The following is a 6,001-nucleotide window of genomic DNA, read 5'->3' as shown; positions in this document are numbered from 1 at the left end:
AGCCCTTGTTTTTCTTCTATTATCCAATGTAATGCCGAAATGAATTTCAAATCCAGTCACACTTCATACCAAGTTTTGTTTTGTGTTTTAAATGAAGCTCTCATTTTGCAGTATGTTAGCCAGGACGCTGCCACTTGCATGGGTACATCCATTACCAACCCAAGTATTGCAAAGAAAATCATTTAGAGGTTTGGCTGAGCTGTGTCTGCTGACTCCCTTATCCTGTCCATCCTGAAACACATGTTCCCACTGGTATATACGGAAAAACACTAGCAGCTTCCAAAGCTTTGGGGGCCCCTTAATGGGCAAGAGTGCTCGGCAGCTGGCAAGCAGATGGTAAGGTAGGAGTACCTCACTAACCAGGCTTGGGGAATAAGAAAAGAGTAATGACAACTGACACTCTTCATGTCTGCCATCTGCTTAGGTCACCATCTAAAGTATATGAACCCTGAAGTAACCAGCCTGGGACAATGAGTGTCAAAGCACACTAGCAGCCCAAAGACTTTACATAATCCCTCCCACATCTCCTGCCATCCATCCACAGCAGAAGAGGAAGCCCTGCAAGCTAGGAGATTCTTTTCCAAAACTGTGACTAGCAAAGCAGTCAACACAGGAATTACAGGTTTGATTCTTACTAAATCAACAGCCACTAAGATTACTGCTGCATAATTTGCCTGAAACTATCTTATTGTATGCCCTTAAGGTAAGCAGTAAACAGAAGCACTGCCTTCCAATGCATCCTAGTATTTTCTGTGTGGAGCATGGGAGCATTCAAGAATCTATATGAAAACATTGCCTAAGGCTCAAGCCGGCATGGGTTGAAACCCCAGCTCTTCAATTTGCTGCATGACTCTAATCAATTCACTTAAATTCTCAGTGCTCCAACATCTCCATCTTCAAAATGAGACAACCCCCAGTCTTCTTTAAAGATTGGATGGGGTCATGGAACCCAAAAGCTGGATGAAATGTGAGTGATTAACATTACTATGATTTACAAGGTCCTGTGACATACATTTTTGTCTGGTCTTGGTATCTATACAGTTTTCCTTCAAATTTGTTTTATGCTTAATTTTTATTTTGTGAACCCAGAGTCTTGACGTTTATTAATGCATTCAGCTGGTTGCTAACGTGGCCTAGTTTTAGCAGATATGCTTATTGTATAGGTCTCTTATCTTTGGCTCCTCCTATTCTTGTAAGATTATCCATCACATTGAACAGGCTTGTTTCCTCCTGGGGTTTATTTTACTATGTCATATTTTATCTGCCTTTACTGCTCACCTTACATTTCGCTGCCTGTTGTTGTATCCAGCTCAGGGTGCTTATGAACAAAGCAAAATGCAGGGAAGAATGGCTTACTAAATTGAAGAGAATCCGTTTTACCCTTCTTTATCTTCAGCGTGTTTTTTTTAATCTTCAAAGTTGGAATAATGACATTATTTATGCCATATGACAACTATAATGATTGAATAATGTACATTGAGTGGCCCAGCATGTAACTAGCAGTCAAGAAATGTCAGCTGTGATTATCCTGAAGTCTGCTTGTCTTCCTTGGACTATTGTTCTTTTCTCTCAGTGAGTTCCTCAAGCTGTACACCTCAGGAAGTCTAAGGTGTGCCTTACAACAACCAATTTCTCTCTCTCTCTCTCTCTCTCTCTCTCTCTCTCTCTCTCTCTCTCTCTCTCTGCCTCCCTCCCTCCTCTTTTTCTCTTTCTTTCTTTCTCTTTCTTCCTTTCTTTCGTTCTTTCTTTCTTTCGTTCTTTCTTTCTTTCTTTCTCTCCAAGTGTTAATCCTGTTTTATTAGTCAACTGGAAAACTAGACAATCCTCCAGTCCAGAAAATGTGACCTCAACCCTCTTCCCCCTTATCATCTGTTCCTGTGCTGCCCTGGCCCTTTCTTGGCATCCTTCCACTTCACATGGCCTGCGTAGCCATCACTATAAGGAGAATGGAGGGAGAAGTTAATGTGCTTCTGGAGTCTGGACAATGAAGGAAGGGATGACCATCACCTGCTTGCAGACCCAGGTAGCTTATAAATGAGCACATGGGTGTGGTGCATAGATTTAGCCAGGCCCAGCTTAAAAACCTGGTTCTGCAGCAGCCTCTCTGAGAAATCCTCACTCTTTCGACCCAAGACGTCATCCAGCTTCATCTTGTTCTCATCGCTCCAAGGCGAACAAGTCGCCGCAGCAGGCCATTGCCTTCAAAAAGAAGCCATGAGCCCTTCTCATCTGGGCAGCCTTGCAGATCTTGGCCAGAGTAAATTTGACACTCCACACAGCTCATTTGTTTCAGAGCCCACACTCTCCGATCATCTTCAGTTCCTGGTTGAGGAACGACTTCTCCCAAGGGTCTCTGTGGGGTCACATAGATTTTGCAATAAACCCAGCTCTTGACAACTGGCATGTTGACTCCTCTAGGGCCACTACACCTATACACTTAAGTCCATGACAAAGATCACCCAATTTCTGAATTAGTGACAACCTTCTTTTAACTTTTGTCTTTAAATATTTTTTTAAAAAATCTTTCATTTAAAGCAAATGAATATTGGAGTATAACTATATTCATAATTTCAGGACACCACCAACATCTCGCTTACACCAGACAAGCTTTGAGGTGTTTAATTCAAGACATGGACCACCAGGCCATTGCTTTGTCCTTGGTGAGCATGGACATGGACAGGTGGCATCGCATGATCTAATATCAAATGCATTGAGATGGACTTTCCATTTCCACAATGAAGCTAAATAAAGTATACAATCAGCAAACTCAGACCTGCAGTCCAATGCCCCACAACAGATGCCTGAATCTGTGAGTTAGGACCCTAGCTGACAGAAATTAGCTTTTTCTTAGATGTACTTATTTGTGATAAAGTTTAAGCTATAGATTAGCCATAGCAAGAGATTAGCAACCAGTAAGGAATTAAACAATAATAATAATCTACGGAAATCAAAAGGGCAGCAGCAGCTCTACTTTTGAACCCTGGTGCCATGTTTAAGATAAAGGTGAGTTGGACAGAAGCACTGGAAAACTATGGCAGTCAAACTAACGATGGAAATGACTGCCAAGTGACTACCAGGTGGGTCACAAATACAGTAAGGACACTTTGGACGAATGATTCACACCTTACGTAAGACAGCACAGGAATTCAGGATGCAATTCACAATAGCACACAACTCTAAACAAATGATTGCTTATTTCCAGCATTCCCATTTAATATTTTTAGAATGCATTTAATCTCAGGTAACTGACCCATCGGGAAATAAAAAGAAAGAAAAAAATTAATAAGAGGGATTGCAGCCCCTTTCATCATCTGCAATTTAAATGAGGTTTTTCTCCTCTCTCCAGGCAGCTTTTTCATATGTAAGTGAGGGCATTTATCTACATTTAAACCTTTTCATCTAAGGTTGCTGGACCCTACAACAGAGCTTTCCTATTGTACGCCACTAAACAATTCTAACTATTATCTTAAAATTTATTCAATAAAATAAACAATCTATAAAGTGGGCAAGAACTTAAGAATGTAACTTTTAATACAACAGAGGTTTACGTATTGCCTCTTTTTTAATGTGGAGCAAGTTTGTCTTTAGAAGCCAGATGTGTCAAGAATAAAGCAACTTCCCTTCTCAGCTTATCTACAGTCTTGGGTTATACCTCTTGGGCTAATATAATCACGGACAGTTTCTGCTTTTATTCTTCAAAGCTTCCTGTCTTAGATGAGATTATTCAAGCTCCTCAGGTAGAAGAGGCCACTGAGAGCTGTTTTCAGAATGTCCACTGTTTCTTCTGCATTTAGACACTGGGTGGAAATACTTTTCCTGTATCACATGACTTAACACTTGCCAACAACTCTAGGAAGTCTGTTTTATTACGACCTCTACAGATGAGGAGACATTTCCTGAGCAAAGATGCCTGTCAAAGCTAGGTCATCTGTATAACACCCAAATCGGATGAGCATGTCTACTCAGCAGCTGGCTTCCAAGTTCATCATTGACAGGAACAAAAGGTTGCTTTTTTTTTTTTGATAACTTCAATAATAAGACTGAAAATAGAAAAGAATAGCATTCCATCATCTGTGGACAGCCGGCCTTAGGTGCCGTAAATGTCAGTCTTCTTCTATGTTTACATTCAAAATACTCAGACACTAGAGGATAATCCATAGTCCTCACTTCCTCACATTGTGTGAACACTAACACTGTGTGGATGTCAGGAATCCCAAGATATTTCATTTACCCTTCACGATAAAAAGTTACTGCACTACAACCATCAGGAGATGGAAATAGAGCAGCACTTGGATAAAAAGCCTCTCTGTTCACAGCAGGGCTATGGTCAGCTTTCTCACTGTGTTACTACAGAATGCTCCTTCACTCATTCCAAAGCCATTGCTAAGTGTCTATTACATCCACGTAGCCAGTGAAGCACTTGATAGTGAAAAGGTCTTTTCATTAGCGTTGCCATCATTTATTGAAATCCCCCATGCTCTGGGTCAGGGAAACCTCTCTCTTTCAGTAGAGAACTTCAAAGTAATTTAAAATGTGAAAAAGCCACCAGCTTTCTTTAAAAAACACCAGTATAGTCCTTTGGAAAAAAAAAAATCTAAGATAATGTATTACCTTATATTGCCAAGTTGAAGATTTGATTTGTCAGAAGTATTTTGGAGAAAGTCTGTGTTTCTCATTGAATGAAAAGACACCAAATAATTCCCAAAAGAAAATGATGTCACTCAGATGAATTTAGATTCCAGGTAAAAAGATATTTATGTGAGACTCCTTCTGCTAAGTTTTGAGTCCCTTAGAAAAAAAGGTCTAGCTATTTCTTTTTAATTGAAAGTTGTAACAGAAATTATACCTGATTTACATTTCAAATTTCCATGTAACTATAAACTTTTATAGTGGGGAACAGATGCTGATGTGAATTTTACAAAGCTGAAAAATACTTCTCAGATCCATGGCAGAGGGATGTCAAGTGGAAACCAGGAAAAGAAATACTAAAAGGAGACCAGGACCGCCATGCCTGTCTGGACTTGTTCTGAGTCTTTGTCCAATACAAGCCCTAAGTGACTGAGAGTCTAGAGAAGTCTTCAGCAGTACGAATCTCGGTTTAGACAAGCTTCAAAGCAAATGCCTCTCTGTGTAATAATAAACAGGAACACCAAGACACGAACACTAGAGTATACCAGGATGGATCCTTGTGTAGGTTTTAAAGTAATATTTAAATGTTAACCATTACAATTTTCATGGATTGGGCTTTACTAAATCTTGAAGTCTATGGAAACAGTCAAAAAGAAAGTTGCAATGATTATCCAGTCCAACAAATACTGGTGGACCCTGTCTCTGACTAGACCCAGTTAGTTAGTTAATTTAAAAAATGTGGACTTGAGTTTGTGAACTTGAGTTTGACCCCCTCAAATGTCTTTCTACTCCCAATCCTGCATTCATCTGAATCAATATAAATTTGTAGGAACAACTCCCAGGAAGACGGAAGCTTGGCAGAGATAAACAAAAAGTTTATCCTAAGGACATCCTAGAACATGCAAACTATTTCAGTCATTTCATAGATCATATTTAAAATGACAAGAGGAAATTTGGGGCAAGTAACACCCAGTTTCTTGAGCTTCTTCTAGTATTTTGAATATATGAGTCCTTGACCTCATAAGTCTGGGTATTTTTTTTCCTTCACTGTGTTCCCTCCAAAGCCCAAATTTGTATTGATATATTATAAAATAGTATGTTGCTGATATTTAAAGAAACAGATAAGGGCACCGGATATTGCATGCAGCATTTCATCTGTTAACTCATAGATCAATATGATCTACTGACAGTCTGGGCTCACTCATTATGTTTTCCACAGCCTGATAAAAATGTGCTGCACAAGACTGTTTTCTATAGCTGCGCAAACATCCACAACAGGGTCCTTGTTAAGGGTCTGAACTTCCACTTCAACTTTCCATGTTAAATTCCTAATAAGCAAAACAATTAAATAAGTCTAGAATCAACTTTACGC

At 39.6% G+C, this 6,001-nt stretch overlaps 1 pseudogene; it reads right to left on the bottom strand.

Annotated features, from left to right (window-relative positions):
• Positions 1-1,846: 1,846 nt before the first annotated feature.
• On the bottom strand, positions 1,847-2,404 carry LOC128113090 (40S ribosomal protein S9-like; annotated as a pseudogene).
• Positions 2,405-6,001: the final 3,597 nt, after the last annotated feature.

Source organism: Peromyscus californicus, unplaced genomic scaffold (genome assembly GCF_007827085.1).
Source record: "Peromyscus californicus insignis strain IS unplaced genomic scaffold, ASM782708v3 Scaffold_17__1_contigs__length_78620276, whole genome shotgun sequence".
NCBI lineage: Eukaryota > Metazoa > Chordata > Mammalia > Rodentia > Cricetidae > Peromyscus > Peromyscus californicus.
The sequence above is the reverse complement of the archived record's forward strand: the minus strand, read 5'-3'. Positions and strand labels throughout refer to the sequence as shown.